The sequence below is a fragment of the Arachis hypogaea genome, chromosome 15 (genome assembly GCF_003086295.3).
Source record: "Arachis hypogaea cultivar Tifrunner chromosome 15, arahy.Tifrunner.gnm2.J5K5, whole genome shotgun sequence".
Taxonomy (NCBI): domain Eukaryota; kingdom Viridiplantae; phylum Streptophyta; class Magnoliopsida; order Fabales; family Fabaceae; genus Arachis; species Arachis hypogaea.
In genome coordinates, this window is record NC_092050.1 from 57651304 (window position 1) to 57671109 (window position 19806).

Consider the following 19806-nt stretch of genomic DNA (forward strand, 5'->3'; position numbering starts at 1 on the left):
GAAAAACAAAAAAAGAAAGAAAGAACAAAGAAAGCTAAAAGGTGGCAAAACAAAAGAAAAACAAAAAGAAACAAAGCTGGACACCAATAGCTTGAACTCTGAAATATATGCCTGTGATGTTTTTGTAATAGGATCTGCTTGGATTAGTAAGCTCTTAGGAGTGCCTCAACACTTGATGACTTGGGTTAACTAACCCGGGATCATCAGCTGAAAATCCACTATCAAGAGCAACCTAACTACAAAGCATTTAGTAGCCCAAAGAGGTGCTGGGCATCAATGTTTTAAGAAGGAATGTGAGCCAAGTGTCTATAGTGAATAATGTGTCAAGTAGAAAGAAAAGAAAATGAACTTGCTACACATGACACTCAAATAAAGCTTGAGAATAAAGTAAAAGCCAAGGATAAAGGAATAATGAGAGGTCATAGCAGTATGTCACTTGAAGCTTGAAGGAGACTTTCTAGGCCTAGGAGTCAATAAGAAGTGAGCATTTGCATATCCACATAAAACCCCATGAACTATCAATAACACTTTGCTAGCATGAACTTCCTCTTCCATTTCATTCTTTCTTCTTAATAAATTCATTTCTTGCTTGGGGACAAGCAAGCTTTAAGTTTGGTGTTGTGATGACAAGTCATCTTAGCCCATTTTAGCTAGTCTTTTTCTTTTGTTTTCATTAGAATTATGCACTTTCTTAAGCTACAAGCAAGCTAATTGAGTAGAATTTCATGTTTCCCTTGATTGAACCAACCATATGTGAATTCATACCATTTCATGAGGTTTTAAGCTATAATTGTTGCATATTGTGGAAGATTGAATACCTCATGATTTTGAGCAAAACTTTGATTAGTTTGGTTGATCAATGATAGGTGAAGAAGGCTTGGAGAAAGGTTGAAGCAAAGAGGAATGGCTAGGAGTGAAGAGAGGACAATGGAATAAGTGAAAATTGAACTGGGTTGCATGAAGTTAGCCCCAACGTTAGCCCCCTAACTTGGAGGCTAACGTTGGAACTTGAGAGTTTCTCCCTGGGCTACCAACGTTTGCGCCAACGTTAGCCCCCTAACTTGGAGGCTAACGTTGGCACTTAAATCACAATGGGGGAGTAGGCAACGTTTGCGCCAACGTTAGCCCCCTAACGTGGAGGCTAACGTTGGCGCCAATCACACCAAGCAAGGCCAACGTTAGGGTCAAAGTTAGACCCCTAACGTTGGCGCCAACGTCCATACCAGAAGGATGTGGTTTGCTGATATGAAAAGTTAGGGTCAAAGTTAGACCCCTAACTTTGACCCTAACGTTGAAGACCAACGTTGGCTAACTCCATTTCCGGTTCAATTGGTTCACTTCGGTTCTTCTTCAATCTTCAAAGAGCAATCAACCAAGGCCTCTTTCAACCCAATTCCACCAAGGACAAAGGCCCAACTCAAGGCTTGAAGATCATTTTGGAAAGTGTATAAATAGGATAGAATTCAATTTATGGAAGAGCTGGGCTGGAGAGTTTTCCTTTAGAGCTTTCCTTTTAGAATTTTCAATATAGTTTTCGGAGAGCTTTTGAACTTGAGTGAACTTTAATTTCTTTCCTTCATTGCTTTCAATTTCATTTTACCTTTGTCTTTGATCTTGGATTTGAGAATTGAAGAAATTCTGTTTCAATCTCAATCTTGGATCTCTCTGCTTTATTTACTGAATTTCATTTCCGGTTTATTGTTCTTCATCTCTTTTCTTTGCAATTTACAATTTCCTTGCTATTGTTCTTGTTGGATCTAGGAAGGCATTGAGATCTAGACTTGGTTTTCTAGTCTCTGGGTCCTGAGATCTAAATCCTCATTTCAATTCTCTGTTTAATGCTTTCATTGTTCATTTACTTTGCTGTTATAAGATCCGGTTCAATCCCAATTCCCTTTTTCTTTTCTATTTGATGCAATTTAGTTTTTCCTTGTTTAAATTCTGCAAATCCTCATCCCAATCCCCTTTACTTTTCAAGCCATTTACATTTCTTGCGCTTTAAGATTCTGCAATTTACATTTCTTGCACTTTAAGTTTCTGCTATTTAATTTCTTGTTCTTTAAGTTTCAGCAATTTACTTTCCCGCTCTCTTTGATTTCATGCAATTTACATTCTGCAAATCACAAATCACCCAACCAACACTTGATTCGCTTGACTAAATCAACCACTAAGCTAAAATTGCTCAATCCTTCAATCCCTGTGGGATCGACCTCACTCCCGTGAGTTTTTATTACTTGATACGACCCGGTACACTTGCCGGCTAGTTTTGGGTGTTTTGGGAGAGATTCGTTTCTCATCAAAATATCTCATCAAATCCGCCTGACTGAGATTTACAAGATGACCATAGCTTACTTCAAGCCGACAATCTCTGTGGGATCAACCCTTACTCACGTAAAGTTTATTACTTGGACGACCCAGTACATTTGCTGGTTAGTTGTGTGGAGTTGTGAAAAAGAGTTGAGATTACAATTGTGCGCACCAAGTTGTTGGCGCCATTGATGATCACAATTTCGTGCACTAGCGCTCTCTTTGCAAACAAGCGCCAATTCCATCCACGCGTACGCGTCATGCACGCGTACGGGTGGGTCTTTAAAAATCCTTCCCCGACACGTAACCGTCCTGTACGCATGCGCATTGCTAGAGAGCGTGGCATTCTTTATTTGAATGCAGCGTTACTCTGCACTGCCTCTCTTTCTCTGCATTTTTTTCAGCTGAAATCAACAAAACATGCAATCAAAGTCTCACCAAAATCATAAGGTTTTGCATCATTCATAATAATCACCTAATTCTTGCATAAATCTCATGATTTTGTATAAAATTAATTATGTTTAATTGAATCAAGATAACATGAAATTCCACTCCAGTCACTTACTTATTGTGCAAGAAAGTGCATAAAACCTAATGAAACAATTGACAAATGCTTGTGAATCTAGCATAGGATGACTTGTCATCACAACACCAAACTTAAATCTTGCTTGTCCCCAAGAAAGCACTAAAACATGAGAAGGAATGAGAGAAAACAGAAAAGCATATATGTTCTTATTAGCAGGTAAGTGAATTTGGTTCATGGGGTTTTATGCAGACAGAATGCAGCTCAATTATTATCAACTTCCAAATGTGAAATTTCTCTTTAAGTATTAACTAGAATTGCTGCTATAATGCCTTATTCTTTATTGATCCTTGTTAGACTTTCTTTCTTCCCTTTGCTCAGAAACTTATTTTTCAATTGTAGCTCAGTGTCATGTGTTGCAGCAGCTTTTTGGCTCAATTTTTCTCAACACCTCTTCACTACAGACACTTGACTCACAATTCTTCTCAAGAACATTGATGCCCAGCACCTCTTTGGGTTACTAAATGTCTGGTAATTAGGTTGCTCTTGATAGTGGATTTTCGGTTGGTAATCCCGGATTAGTTAATCCAAGTTACCAAGTTTTAAAATACTCCTAAGAACCTAATAATCCAAGCAGATCCTAATACAATATCACCACATGCATGTGTCTTAAGGTCCAAGCTATTGGTGTCTAGCTTTATTATTTGTTTCTTTCATTTGTTTGTTGCCAATCCTTGGCTTTTCTTCCTTACTTGTTTTTTTTATCTTTTCTTCCAAGGATAATTATTAATTGATGGTCCATAGCAACAACTAAGTCTATACATGAGAGAGATATTCTACCTTGCAGCTTTTATTATTTGAGCTTAACAACTAATCAAGCAATTACCACCACTGATCCTCATTCTTATTCTTATTTATGCAGAGGAGCACAAGACATAAATTCAAGCAGATGTAAATGAAGTAGACATTTTGGCTAGATCACTTAATTGAAGAATAAAAAGACAGTAAACAAACAAAATGCAGACAGGGGTAAACTTAATCAGAAAGGGGACAATTGGCACTTCCAGGCATAAATAGTTGAGTAACAATACAACCTTTTGGCATCTTCTTGCTTAGTCCTTCATCATCCTCCTTAGCTTTTGTGCTTTTCTTGTTGATGATGTACAGTCCTTCTAAATAGTTGAATAATTTTCTCCAATGATAGTGGAAGTTGCTTGTTCCCCAAGCACTTGAAAAATAGTTAATCATGCATGAATGTTTGTAGGCTTTTGAACTTACTTTGGTGTGTGAACACCAAACTTAGTTCCTTGCCACTGTCTGTTATGCATCAGATGAAACCTTGTGCTTTTATTAAAGAAAACAAACTATAGCTAGAAAGTAATCAATGGTTAAGTAGTTTCCCTGATTGTTTGCAGCCAGTGACCATTTATGTAGAGGGTTAAAGTGTGTTTTTAATGAAATTTTTGGTGGAACACCAAACTTAGCTTCCTACATTCACCCTTAAATTGTTTTGGTGTGCAACACCAAACTTAGCTCCTTGCAATACAGCTACATCTACTTAACTCTTTTATTGAAACAGCTAGGAAAAGAAAAACTACCTCTAGTTAGGTTGCCTCCTAACAAGCGCTTGTTTATTGTCACTAGCTTGACATCCTCCATTCTTGTTCATCCTAGCTCATGAATGCTCTCTTTTTTGTTCCAAGATCTCCTAGATAATGCTTAGCTCTGTGACCATTTGCTGTGAATGTGTCCTTTGTAGCTTCATTCAGAAGTTCAAGGTTTCCATATGGAGAAACCTTGGTCACCAGATAAAGGCCAGTCCATCTAGACTCGAGCTTCCCAGGAAAGATCTTAAGCCTAGAGTTGTACAATAACACGTTATCCTGGCTCAAATTTCCTTCTTGTGATCTTCTTGTCATGCCATCTTTTAGCTATTTCCTTGTATATCTTAGCATTCTCATAAGCTTCTAGTCTGAACTCATCCAGCTCATTGAGTTGTAATAGCCTTTTCTCTCCTACTGCTTAAGAGTCAAGATTGAGGAGTTTGGTGGCCCAGAAAGCTTTATGTTCAAGCTCTACATGAAGGTGACAAGATTTGTCATAGATTAGCTAAAAGGGTGACTTTCCAATTGGGTTTTTGAATGCTGTTCTATATGCCTATAGAGCATCATCCAACTTTCTTACTCAATCTCTTCTAATGATCCCAACTGTCTTCTCCAAGATTCTTTTCAGCTCTCTATTTGCCAATTTAGCTTGGCCATTAGTTTGAGGGTGATATGGTGTGGCCACTTTATGAATTACTCCATATTTGTGGAGCAGTTTTTCCATTTGTTTGTTGCAAAAATGACTGCCACCATCACTAATAAGGCCCTTGGGCACTCCATATCTGGTAAAGATGTGTCTCTTGAGAAATTGAAGGACAATTGGTGCATCATAGGTAGTTGTGGCTATAGCCTCCACCCATTTAGAGATGTACTCCACTGCTACCAGAATGTATTTGAAGGAATATGATGGAGGAAAGGGCCCCATGAAGTCCATACCCTAGAGATCAAATAGTTCCACTTCTAAAATTAAGTTTTGAGGTATTTTGTTCTTCTTTGTTAGCCCTCCAGCTCTCTGACATTCATTGCATTGGTGCACAAAATCTTTGGCATCTTTGAATATAGTTGGCCAATAAAATTCACTTTGAAGCACTTTAGCTACTGTCATTTCTAGCCTAAAATGTCCACCATAGGCTGAACCATGACAGTGCCACAATATGTTTCTCATCTCATTTTCAGGGATACACCTTCTAATCATCCTATCTAGACACCACTTGAACAAGAATGGCTCATCCTACAAGAATTTCTTGGATTCATTACACAGCTTCTTTACTTGTTGCTTGGTGAACTCTTGAGGAATCTTTCTTCCCACCTTGTAGTTTGTAATGTCAGCAAACTAAGGTGCTTGCTGGATTTGGAGAAGATGTTCATCTGGGAACTTCTCATTCACTAGTTGTGGTATATCTTGGTTGGCCTCTTGTGGCAATCTTGATAGATGGTCTGCCACTTGGTTCTCGCTTCCTTTCCTATCCTTCACTTCAATGTCCAATTCTTGCAACAGCAGCACCCATCTAATAAGCCTTGGCTTGGAATCCTGTTTAGACATTAGATACTTGAGAGCAGCATGATCAGTGTATACTATAACTTTTGAACCAATTAAGTATTGTCTAAATTTGTCAAATGCATACACAATAGCCAAAAGCTCTTTCTCTATGGTGGTATAATTCTTTTGTGCCTCATTTAACACTTTGCTTGCATAATATATGACATGGTGCAGCTTGTCTTTCTTTTGCCCCAATACAGCACCAATTGCCACATCACTTGCATCACACATAAGTTCAAAAGGAAGTCCCCATTCAGGGGGTGTGATGAATGGTGCTGTAGTGAGTTTCTCTTTCAAAGTTTTAAAGGCATGTTTGCAATTGTCATCAAAGATGAAAGGATTATCAACCACTAGCAAATTGCTCAGTGGTTTGGCTATTTTTGAAAAATCCTTGATGAATCTTCTATAAAACCCAGCATGCCCAAGAAAACTTCTCATTGCTTTTACATTAACAGGGACAGGAAGTTTTTCTATCACCTCTATTTTAGCTCTGTCAACTTCTATACCCTTGCTTGAAACTTTATGCCCAAGAACAATACCCTCTGGCACCATGAAATGACATTTCTCCCAATTCAAAACTAAATTTGTTTCCTGGCATCTTTTCAAGACAAGGGTTAGATGTTGCAGACAGGCTTCAAAAGAGTTACCAAAGACAGAGAAATCATCCATAAAGACTTCTAAAAATTTTTCTACCATGTCAAAGAAGATGGAGAGCATACACCTTTGGAAGGTTACTGGAGCATTGCAAAGCCCAAAAGGCATCCTCCTGTAGGCAAAGACTCCAAATGGATAGGTGAATGAGGTTTTCTCTTGGTCCTTGGGGTCCACCACTATTTGATTGTATCCAGAATACCCATCCAAGAAGCAGTAATAAGCATGGCCAGCTAATCTTTCCAGCATATGATCAATGAAAGGGAGAGGAAAGTGATCTTTCCTTGTAGCCTCATTCAATCTTCTATAATCAATGAACCTCCTCCACCCAATCACTGTCCTTGTAGGGATTAACTCATTCTTCTCATTGAATATGACTGTCATTCCTCCCTTTTTTGGCACAACTTGGACCAGACTCACCCAAGGGCTATCAGAGATTGGTTGTATGATTCTAGCATTCCACAGCTTCATCACCTCCTTTTGAACCACTTCCTTTATGGTTGGGTTGAGCCTTCTTTGAGGCTGCACTATAAGTCTTGAATCCTCTTCCAGCTAGATTTTATGCATGCAGATGGCAGGGCTTATACCCTTGATGTCATCAATTGTCCATCCGAAAGCTGTCTTGTGAACTTTCAACACTTCAATCAGCTTTGTTTCATCTTCCATATTTAAGTAGGAATTGATGATTACTGGCAAGGTTTCTTTTTCTCCAAGAAATGCATACTTGAGATGAGGAGGGAGGGGCTTCAATTCTTGCTTTGGCACTTCTTCTGTCTTGCCTTCAAAGGAGACTTCAGCTTCTCCTTCTTCTATGATATCTTGTTCCATTTCTATTTCTTCTTCTTGCTCCTCAAGAATGCTTGTTTCCAGTACTTTCTCCACCAAATCTTTAATCATCTCCACTCTCATATGCTTGATGCCAGGGCATTTTGGCCAGTTTCACTGACCCTTTCTTTATTGTTTTTAGGGTACTTTCATGCATTTTCTTAGGGAATAAGCAAGTTTTGGGTAGAATTTCACTTACATCTTGATTCAAGCATACATTGTGCACTTTACATGACTTTATGAGGATTTTGCATGAATTTAATGACAAATTAGATGATGCATTTCCCATGACTGGGACTAGAGCTTTGATGCACTTTATTGCTTGATTTCAGGACAAAGGAAGCAAGGAAGAACCACGTTAGCAGCCACGTTAGTCTAACTAACGTGACCTCTAACGTGGAATGGGAGCTAACTTGCAAAGTTAATGAGAAAAGTAATTGCCAATAATGCCCTCGAAGCCGTAATAGCCCACGTTAAGAGTCACGCTAACTAAGTTAACGTAAACTCTAACGTGGAAGAAAGAAATGAAGCCAACGTTAGTGACACTTACCTTTGTCACTAACGTTGGACCAAGCTCACAATTGGCCATGTTAAGAGCCACGTTAACTCAGTTAACGTGGACTCTAACATTGAGAAGCAAAAGAGAAGCCAACGTTAGTGACACTTACCTTTGTCACTAACGTTGAGCTAAGTCACAATGAGCCATGTTAACTCCCACGTTAACTTAGTTAATGTGGAAGCTAATGTGGAGGGAGCAAGAATTGCCAATGTTAGTGACACTCACCTTTGTCACTAACGTTGGAATGAGCCAATGTGAGCAACGTTAACTCCCACGTTAACTTAGTTAACGTGGAAGCTAACGTGGATAAGGGAATGATGAGCCAACATTAGTGACACTCACCTTTGTCACTAACATTGGAAATGGCTATCATTGCTACGTTAGAAGCCACGTTAATGATGAGCGGATAATTTATACGCTTTTTTGCATTGTTTTTAGTATGTTTTTAGTAGGATCTAGTTACTTTTAGAGATGTTTTTATTAGTTTTTATGTTAAATTCACATTTCTGGACTTTACTATGAGTTTGTGTGTTTTTCTGTGATTTCAGGTATTTTCTGGCTGAAATTGAGGGACTTGAGCAAAAATCAGATTCAGAGGTTGAAGAAGGACTACTGATGTTGTTGGATTCTGACCTCCCTGCGCTCAAACTGGATTTTCTGGAGCTACAGAACTCAAAATGGCGCGCTTTCAATTGCGATGGAAAATAGACATCTAGGGCTTTCTAGAAATATATAATAGTCCATACTTTGGCCGAGTTTAGATGACGCAAAAGGGCGTTGAACGCCAGTTCTACGCTGCAGTCTGGAGTTAAACGCCAGAAACACGTCACAAACCAGAGTTGAACGCCAGAAACACGTTACAAACTGGCGTTCAACTCCAAGAATGACCTCTCCACGTGTAAACTTCAAGCTCAGCCCAAGCACACACCAAGTGGGCCTGAAAGAGGATTTATGCATCAATTACTTACTTCTGTAAACCCTAGTAACTAGTTTAGTATAAATAGGACTTTTTACTATTGTATTAGATATCTTTAGATTATCTTTTGATCTATTGATCACGTTGGGGGCTGGCCATTCGGCCATGCCTGAACGTTTCACTTATGTATTTTTCAACGGTAGAGTTTCTACACTCCATAGATTAAGGTGTGGAGCTCTGCTGTTCCTCATGATTTAATGCAAAGTACTACTGTTTTATATTCAATTCAACTTATTCCGCTTCTAAGATATCCATTCGCACCCAAGAACATGATGAATGTGATGATTATGTGACGCTTATCATCATTCTCACTTATGAACGCGTGCCTGACAAACACTTCCGTTCTACATGCAAACAAGCTAGAATGAGTATCTCTTAGATATCTAATACAGAGGACCGAGTCCGAGATATTAGAATCTTCGTGGTATAAGTTAGAACCCATGGATGGCCATTCCTGAGATCCGGAAAGTCTAAACCTTGTCTGTGGTATTCCGAGTAGGATCTGGGAAGGGATGGCTGTGACGAACTTCAAACTCGCAAGTGCTGGGCATAGTGACAGACGCAAAAGGATAGTAAATCCTATTCCAGTATGATCGAGAACCTCTAGATGATTAGCATGCCGTGACAGAGCATTTGGACCATTTTCACAGAGAGGATGGGATGTAGCCATTGACAACGGTGATGCCCTTACAGAAAGCTTGCCATGGAAAGGAGTAAGACTGATTGGATGAAGACAGCAGGAAAGTAGAGATTCAGAGGAACGAAAGCATCTCTATACGCTTGTCTGAAATTCTCACCAATGAATTACATAAGTATTTCTATCTTTATTTTCTGTTTATTTATTATTATTATTCGAAAACTCCATAACCATTTGATATCCGCCTGACTGAGATTAACAAGATGACCATAGCTTGCTTCATACCAACAATCTCCGTGGGATCGACCCTTACTCACGTAAGGTTTTATTACTTGGATGACCCAGTGCACTTGCTGGTTAGTTGTGCGAAGTTGTGAAGTTATGTTTGGACCATGGTATTGTGCACCAGTTATTGGCGCCATTGCCCGGGAGAGAACAAACAACAAATTTTACAACCTCAGAGTAACAATTTTGCATACCAAGTTTTTGGCGCCGTTGCTGGGGATTGTTCGAGTTTGGACAACTGACGGTTCATCTTGTTGCTCAGATTAGGTAACTTTATTTTAATTTTAAGTTTTTGTTTTTATTTTTATTTTCGAAAAAATTGTTAAAAAGTTTTCAAAAAAAAAATAATTTATGTTCTTCAGAATTTTTAAGAATGAATTCTAGAGTTTCATGAAGCATGTTGAAGCCTGGCTGGCTGTAAAGCCATGTCTAATTCTTGGACTGAGGCTTCCACTTATAAGTATATGAAGTTGGATGAAGTATCAGCTGTTGTGTGCTTGATAGGTATCTGCTGAAGCTTGGCTGGCCATTGGCCATGTCAAGCGTTTTGGACCGGAGCTTTCACTGAAAGCTTGGCTGGCTAGTGAGCCATGTCTAATTCCTGGACTGAAGCTATAGACTAAGAGTGCAAGATTCCTGGAATTCATATTAAAAATTTTGGAATCCTTATTTTTCTTTTTCAAATAATTTTCGAAAAATACCAAAAAAATTAATAAAATCATAAAATCAAAAAATAATTTTGTGTTTCTTGTTTGAGTCTTGAGTCAGATTTTAAGTTTGGTGTCAATTGCATATTCATCTTGCATTTTTCGAAAAAAAAATCATGCATTCATAGTGTTCTTCATGATCTTCAAGTTGTTCTTGGTAAGTCTTCTTGTTTGATCTTGATGTTTTCTTGTTTTCTGTCTTTTCTTGTTTTACATGTGCATTTTTGCATTCATAGTGTCTGAACATGAAATATTTCTAAGTTTGGTGTCTTGCATGTTTTCTTTGCATTGAAAATTTTTCAAAAAAAAAATATATGTTCTTGATGTTCATCATGATCTTCAAAGTGTTCTTGGTGTTCATCTTGACATTCATAGTATTCTTGGATGCATTCATTGTTTTGATCTAAAAATTCTCATGCATTGAGTCTTTTTCATGTTTTTCTCTTTCATCATTAAAAATTCAAAAATCAAAAAAATATCTTTCCTTTTTTCTCTCATAAATTTCGAAAATTTGAGTTGACTTTTTCAAAACTTTTTAAAATTTAGTTGTTTCTTATGAGTCAAATCAAATTTTCAATTTAAAAATCTTATCTTTTTCAAAATCTTTTTTAAAAATCATATCTTTTTCACTTTTCTTATTTATTTTCGAAAATTTTAAAAATATTTTTCAAAAATCTTTTTCTTAATTTTATCATATTTTCGAAAATATCATCAACAATTAATGTTTTGATTCAAAAATTTCAAGTTTGTTACTTACTTGTTAAGAAAGATTCAAACTTTAAGTTCTAGAATCATATCTTGTGATTTCTTGTGAATCAAGTCATTAATTGTGATTTTAAAAATCAAATCTTTTTCAAAACTAATTTCAATCATATCTTTTCAAAAATATCTTTTTATCTTATCTTTTTCAAAATCATATCTTTTTAATCATACCTTTGCAGATCATATCTTTTTCAAATATCTTTTCTAACTTCTTATCTTCTTATCTTTTAAAAAATTGATTTTCAAAATTTGTTTCAACTAACTAATTAACTTTTTGTTTGTTTCTTATCTTTTTCAAAACTACCTAACTAACTACCCCTCTCTAATTTTCGAAAATACCTCCCTCTTTTTCAAAAATTCTTTTTAATTAATTAATTGTTTAAATTTTAATTTTAATTTTAATTTTATCTTAATTTTCGGAAATCATTAACTCTTTTTCAAAATTTAATTTTTGAAATTCCCTCTCTCCCATCTCCTTCTATTTATTTATTACTTACTAACACTTCTCTTCATCTCATATCTCTGCTCTCTTCACCCTTGTGTTTGGATTCTCCTCCCTTCTTTTTCCTTACATTACATTCTTTTCTTCTTCTACTCACACAAAGGAATCTCTATACTGTGACATAGATGATTCCATATTTTCTTTGTTATTCCCTTCTTTGTCATATGAGCAGGAGCAAGGACAAGAACATTCATGTTGAAGCAGATCCTGAACCTCAAAGGACTCTGAAGAGGAAACTAAGAGAAGCTAAAATACAACAATCCAGAGACAACCTTACAGGAATTTTTGAACAGGAAGAAGAGATGGCAGCCGAAAATAATAATAATGCAAGGAGGATGCTTGGTGACTTTACTGCACCTAATTCCAATTTACATGGAAGAAGTATCTCAATTCCTACCATTGGAACAAACAATTTTGAGCTTAAGCCTCAACTAGTTTCTCTGATGCAACAAAACTACAAGTTTCATGGACTTCCATCTGAAGATCCTTTTCAGTTCTTAACTGAGTTCTTGCAGATTTGTGATACTGTTAAGACTAATGGAGTAGATCCTAAAGTCTATAAGCTCATGCTTTTCCCTTTTGTTGTGAGAGACAGAGCTAGAATATGGTTAGATTCTCAACCTAAAGATAGCTTGAACTCTTGGGATAAGCTGGTCAGGGCTTTCTTAGCCAAGTTCTTTCCTCCACAAAAGCTAAGTAAGCTTAGAGTGGATGTTCAAACCTTCAGACAGAAAGAAGGTGAATCCCTCTATGAAGTTTGGGAGAAATACAAGGAACTGACCAAAAAGTGTCCTTCTGACATGCTTTCAGAATGGACCATCCTGAATATATTCTATGATGGTCTGTCTAAATTAGCTAAGATGTCATTGGATACTTCTGCAGGTGGATCCATTCACCTAAAGAAAACGCCTGCAGAAGCTCAAGAACTCATTGACATGGTTGCTAACAACCAGTTTATGTATACTTCTAAGAGGAATCTTGTGAGTAATGGGACGCCTCAGAAGAAGGGAGTTCTTGAAATTGATACTCTGAATGCCATATTGGCTCAGAATAAAATATTGACTCAGCAAGTCAATATGATTTCTCAGAGTCTGAATGGAATGCAAGCTACATCCAACAGTACTCAAGAAGCATCTTCTGAAGAAGAAGCTTATAATCTTGAGAACCCTGCAATAGCAGAGGTGAATTACATGGGTGAACCATATAGAAACACCTATAATTTCTGATGTCAGGGCATCTTGGCCAGTTTCACTGACCTTTTCTTTACTGTTTTTAGGTTAGTTTCATGCATTTTTTTAGGAAATAAGCTAGTTTTGGGTAAATATTCACTTATGCCTTGACTCAAGCATACATTGTGCATTTTACATGATTTCATGAGGATTTTGCATAAGTTTAGTGACAAATATTATGTTGCATTACTCATGACTTGGACTAGAGCTTTGATGCACTTTGTTGCTTGATTTCAGGACCAAAAAGAAGCAAGAAAAGAGGAGGTAACTTGCAAAGATTAATGAGAAAAGTGATTGCCAATAAAAGCCATCAATGCCCACGTTAGAGAGTCACGTTAACCAAGTTAACGTGAACTCTAACGTGGAGAAAAGAAGTTGAGCCAACGTTAGTGACACTCAACATTGTCACTAACGTTGGCAATTACTCATAAGTGGCCACGTTAGAAGCCACGTTATCCTAGTTAACGTGGCCTCTAACGTTAAGGGGGAGGGAGAGAAGCCAACGTTAGTGACACTCAACATTGTCACTAACGTTGGCCTATGGTGCTAAGTACCACGTTAACTCCCACGTTAACTTGGTTAACGTGGGAACTAACGTAGAAGATGAAGAGTTGTCGACAACGTTAGTGACACTCAACATTGTCACTAACGTTGAAGCTACCACACAACCCCCAAGAGTCACGTTAACTTCTACGTTAACTTGGTTAACGTGGAAGCTAACGATGAGAAATGAAGGATGAGCCAACGTTAGTGACACTCAACATTGTCACTAACGTTGGGATGGCTAAAAGATGGCCACGTTAGAAGCCACGTTAACCTAGTTAACGTGGACTCTAACGTGAGACCTAGGGGCACATTGGAACGTTAGTGACAATGTTGAATGTCACTAACGTTCTCGAAGGATGGCAAAGGCCACGTTAGAAGCCACGTTAACCTAGTTAACGTGGGTTTTAATGTGAGGCAAAAGGGGTGCATTGGAACGTTAGTGACAATGTTAAGTGTCACTAACGTTCCCGAACTTGGACTTTCACTAAATGATTAACACTCCTTAGGCCTTGAGCTTAGGTCTCTGCCCACTCCGCACTTTCTCTCTGCAAGTAAAGCCAAGCCCAAATAAAGAAAGGAACTGCTTCAAACTCAAGATCCAAAGGCCCAAGACTTGAAGAGTGAACTAGAAGCTGAGAAGAGTAGTATATATAGGAGTAGCTTTGAATTGTAAAGGAGTTTTGGAGGCTGAAGAACCACTCTGTATTTTACTTTCTTTGCAATTTCTAGTTTTATGATGTATTCTCCATCTTTGTTTTCATCTTCAAGAGCTATGAACAACTAAACCCCTTTCATTGGGTTAGGGAGCTCTGTTGTAATTTGATGGATCAATACTAATTTTCATTGTTCTTCTTCTATCTTTCCTCTTGATTTTACTTGAAAGCTTTCGGTCTTCATCCAATTGAGTAGTTATCTTGGAAGAGAAGCTATTCAAACTTGGATCTCTTTTGAACCTTGGAAGAGGAATGAAGAGATCAAGCTAGAAATGCTTTCTCATGCTGGACCAAATTGGGTTTGGATGGGTATGTGACTGTAACCCTCTCAATACTTGGTTTGGGAAATGCATGTGGTATAATCAGTGACCATACTTCATCTCTTCTCATGAGCAATTGACCAAGGAATTGGCTATTGATCAAGATTTGAGAGATTGAATTGCAAGAAATTGCAATTCAATCACTTAAGATTGCCAAGGAGATCAATGAGTGCATTGATTGAGGAAGAGATGAAAATGAACTTGATCCGGAGAATTGCAACATCTCCTAAGCCCAATGAACTCCCCATCTCTAATCTTACCCATTCTCTTTAATTTCTGCCATTTACTTTTATGAGCAAATCCCCCATTTCTATTTACAATTCTGCAATTTATTTTCAGTCATTTACTTCCAGTCCTTTAATTCTAGCATTTACTTTTCTGTTATTTACATTCCCGCCATTTTATTTTCTGCAACTCTCAACCCAAATTCTGAATTCGCTCAACTAGAACATTCTTCTAATTAAAGTTGCTTGATCAATCAATCCCTGTGGGATTCGACCTCACTCTATTGTGAGTTTTTACTTGACGACAACTTCGGTACACTTGCCGAGGGGAATTTTGTTGAGAGACAAGTTTTCCGTGCATCAAGTTTATGGCGCCGTTGCCGGGGATTGATTGTGCATCAACAATGATTAGATTGGAAGATCACTAGATTGAGCATTTTATTTTGTGAATTTCATTTTTCTGTTTGAGTGATTTACTTTTTGTTTTAGTTAAACTTCTTCCTTTCTCCATCTACTCTTTTGTTTTTCTTTGTTATTTTCAATTCTGTTTGCTAACCCACTAACTGTTTGATATATTGCATCACCCACAACTAACATCAATTCTGACACAAATACTGTCTGCACCTATTTTCTCTGCTTGTACTTGTTGGTTGTATGACAGGGAGAAGAAGCGGGGCTTCAACTTCCTTTGATTCTGAACCAGAGAGAACCTTTCTTAGACTAAGGAGGGAGGCAAAAGAAAAACGAGTAGTTGGTGCTGAAGAAGAGGAGGAACAGTTTGAGGAATACTTTGAACCAAACATGGAAGAAAACATGGAAAATCATCATGAAGAAGAGATTCACAACCATGGCAGAGGAGGTGGAGCAAATAATGCTGGGGAGGATAGAAGAGTTTTGGGCTCTTACATTAATCCAAACCCAGGCAATTGTGGAAGTAGCATCCAAAAGCCAAAAATCCATGCCAACAACTTTGAACTTAAACCACAGCTCATCACCCTTGTTCAGAACAACTGTTCATTTGGAGGAGGTGTTCAAGAAGATCCCAACCAACATTTGACCACCTTCCTGAGAATATGTGACACTGTGAAATCTAATGGTGTTCATTCTGACGCCTATAGATTGCTCTTATTTCCCTTCTCACTCAGAGACAAGGCAGCCAAGTGGCTGGAATCCTTCCCAAGGGAGAGCTTGAAAACTTGGGAGGATGTGGTGAACAAATTCTTCCCTCCTCAACGAATCAATAGGCTGAGAGCTGAGGTTCAAACCTTCAGGCAACAGGATGGTGAGACTCTGTATGAAGCATGGGAGAGGTTCAAAGACTTAACAACGAGGTGCCCACCTGACATGTTCAACAAATGGGTCCAGCTGCACATTTTCTATGAAGGGCTCTCTTATGAGTCAAAGAAGGCAGTAGACCATTCATCTGGAGGTGGTCCTTGAACAAGAAGAAGACCATTGAGGAAGCCATAGATGTTATTGAAATAGTAGCAGAAAACGACTACTTCTATACTTCCAAAAAAGGGAACACAAGAGGAGTGATAGAGCTAAACAATGTGGATGCTCTGTTGGCCCAAAACAAGCTCATTACCCAGCAGCTGGCTGACCTCACCAAGAAGATGGAGATGAACCAAGTAGCAGCAATCTCCAGTTCATCAACAACACAAGAAGGAGTAAACCAAGAAGCAGAAGGGAGTCAGGAGCAAGCCAACTACATTGGGAATTCACCAAGGAAAAACTATGATCCATACTCCAAGACTTACAACCCTGGATGGAGAAATCACCCGAACTTTGGGTGGGGAAGTGAGCAAGATCAAAACCAAGACTAGAGACGTTACAACTCCAACAACAATGCAGCTCACCAACAATTCACCCAGAGGACATCTCAACACCCCCACAACAACACTTCTCCATATACTTATCAAAACCAAAACAGCACATCTGCTCCGAACCACTCATCAATTGATGACAGGCTCTCTAAGATTGAAGCCTTACTTGAAGGAATATGCCAAGAGATTCAAGAAAATAAGCTGTTCAAAGAGAAGGTGCGAGCCAATATTAAGAACCAGGGAGAAACCATTAGGAAGATGGAATTCCAGGTGGGATATTTAGCTGAGAAGATTCCCAAACCTACTGATAGCTTCCCAAGTGACACTGAGAAAAACCCCAAGGGAGAAGCAAAGAAAGTAAGATGGGAAGATTGCAAAATGGTCACTACAAGTGATCAAGAGATTGAAGACAAGCAAGGCAAAATGTGCAAACAACCTGAAGACAACTCAACAAAGGAGGAGGATAGAGATCACAAAGAACCAGAAATCTCACAACAAGAGCTGCTGAAGCTCTATGCACCATTCCCTCAACTGCTCAATGGTGCTGTGGGAAAAAGAATATACTCAAGGTTCCTAGACTTGTTTGCATCTCTGCATGTGAACATACCATTCATCAAGGCAATTCAACAAATGCCTGCATTCATCAAGTATATGAAGGAACTTCTTCCGAGGAAAAGCTCACTCAAGGGAGGGCAGACTATAGTGATGAACAAGGAATGTAGTGCACTTATTCAGCCTGAGCTGTCTAAAAATAGAAGAGACCCAGGAAGCTTTCATATCCCTTGTGCCATAGGTGAGACTATGTTCGAAGGAGCACTATGTGATTTAGGGGCCAGCATCAACTTACTACCTTTATCCCTGGCGAAGAAGCTGCAGATTAATGAGATAATGCCCACAGATGTCATTATCAGACTGGCTAACAAAACTCAAAAGCAAGCAATAGGAGTGGTGGAAAATGTGCTGCTAAAGGTTGGGAAGTACTTTCTCCCAACAGACTTTGTCATTCTAGACATGGAAGAGAGTCATACTCACCCAATCATATTGGGAAGACCATTCCTAGCTACGGCCAGAGCACTTATCGATGTAGAGAAAGGGGAGCTAATATTGAGAATTCATGATGAACGACTCAGCTTCAATGTCTTCAACTTCTCACAAGAAACAGATCAAGAGGACAAGGAACTAAGCACAAACGATAAGGAGACACTGAAGGAGGAGACAAGCACTGAAGCACAGCTAGTTCATTCTGAAACCCCCTCAACTGATAAACAAGGAAAACAGCAACTGCCACAGCTCAAAGAAAAATTGGAGGAACCCAAACCTCTAGAGGCAGGTGAAGACAGCATCACAACTCCTTGGAGAAAAGAGGTCACCAAGGAGAAGGCAACCTCAAAAGAAACAAAGAAGAAGGTACCAAGGAAATGGAGGAACAAGAAGATCCCTACGGAAGATTTCTCTCCAGGGGATAGAGTTGTCTCATCTTACTTCCCAGATATTCCTCCTAATCTCCCTACTGTACCATCTCAGTTACCTAAGGTCTTCACTATCAACAGAGTTCTTTCCTTGGAACATATGGAGATCATTGATCCAACCAATAGATACAAATCCACAGCAAGAGGGGAGGACTTTAAGCACTACCAACCACCATGATGAAAGAAAAACGTCAAGCTAGTGACGATAAAGAAGCGCTTCATGGGAGGCAACCCATGTTTTATATGCTTTCAGATGAGAATGAATAAGTCAATCTTTATGAGCTTCAATCCAAACTTAACAAACAATTGGTGAAAATCTTCTTATGCAGAATATAGTGAGGAACAAGTTTGGTGTTCAAAGCAAACCAAGTTGCATGCTAGTCTTGGGAGCTTTGAACACAAAACTTTCATCACAATGCTTCAAACTAAGTTTGGTGTCACCCCATAGTGCCACCAAAATGCATATAAGGAACCACCAATAGTTAGTTAGTTAGTTGAAACTCATAAACAAACAATCAAATCCTTTCTTTCAATTTATTCTAGCCATAGAGTTTTAATTTTCTTATATATTAATTCCCTTATTTCAAATCTTTATAGGAAAGGAAAAGAAGCATAAAAAGGGATTGATTGGACAATTAAATGGGGGAGATTTCGCCACTTAATGAAGAGCACTACACACATGTCTCAAGAGGGAACGCATGGGGAAACGTTGCCATGCAACATTGGAAAAAGAAGACCCTGGAAGAACGAACCAATCACTCTCATTAAAGTAATGATCCTTGTCTTTCCTTCATACACAACCCCATCCGTTCATCTAGTAAACATTCATGCAATCCACACCCTTCATCTACTCATGATTTTCTTATATAAGTGAACCTTAGTGCATGCTCACTCCTCACATTCAAATTCCCACTCTCCACACTTCTATTGCCACACTAAACCCTTCATCACAAATTGCTTTAACCAACCCACTCTTCATCTATCCGAAACCTCAAATCTCCTCAAACAACAACTCAAGTCATGGCATCATCAAGCTCAAAGAGGCAAAAGAGGAAGGAACCTATGGTGAGTGCTCCCTTTGATGACAAGAGATTCAAGACTGCCTTTCATGAGCATGAATTTGAGCGGATAAGTGCCAGAAAGATATTGCCAGAGTTAATCTTCCAAATCAATGCCAATGAATCACCACAGATTTGGAGAAAAATCGAACAGAGGGGGTGGCAATTGCTCACCAGTCCAGAGGAGAAGATCAATGGAAACCTGGTGGACGAAATTGTGTTCCATGTTCTTTGTACTTGTGTGAGATTAACAATATATAATTGTATTGAATCCTCATTGTGGCTCTATGTGTGGACACAACTCCGTTCAACTAACCAACAAGTGCACTGGGTCGTCCAAGTAATACCTTACGTGAGTAAGGGTCGAATCCCACGGAGATTGTTGGTATGAAGCAAGCTATGGTCACCTTGTAAATCTCAGTCAGGCGGATATAAAATAATTATGGAGTTTTCGAATAATAAATAAAAGAATAGGGATAGAGGTACTTATGTAAATCATTGGTAGGAATTTCAGATAAGCGAATGGAGATGCTTTTTGTTCCT

General features: G+C 38.5%; 2 non-coding genes across 2 annotated transcripts; both read right to left on the reverse strand.

Moving 5' to 3' along the window:
* Window positions 1-12576: 12576 nt before the first annotated feature.
* LOC112752678 (small nucleolar RNA R71) lies at window positions 12577-12684 on the reverse strand. Its single transcript, XR_003177104.1, has one exon. It is a non-coding gene; the product is annotated as a small nucleolar RNA R71 (small nucleolar RNA).
* Window positions 12685-16152: 3468 nt separating this feature from the next.
* On the reverse strand, window positions 16153-16256 carry LOC112753215 (small nucleolar RNA R71). Its single transcript, XR_003177608.1, has one exon. It is a non-coding gene; the product is annotated as a small nucleolar RNA R71 (small nucleolar RNA).
* Window positions 16257-19806: the final 3550 nt, after the last annotated feature.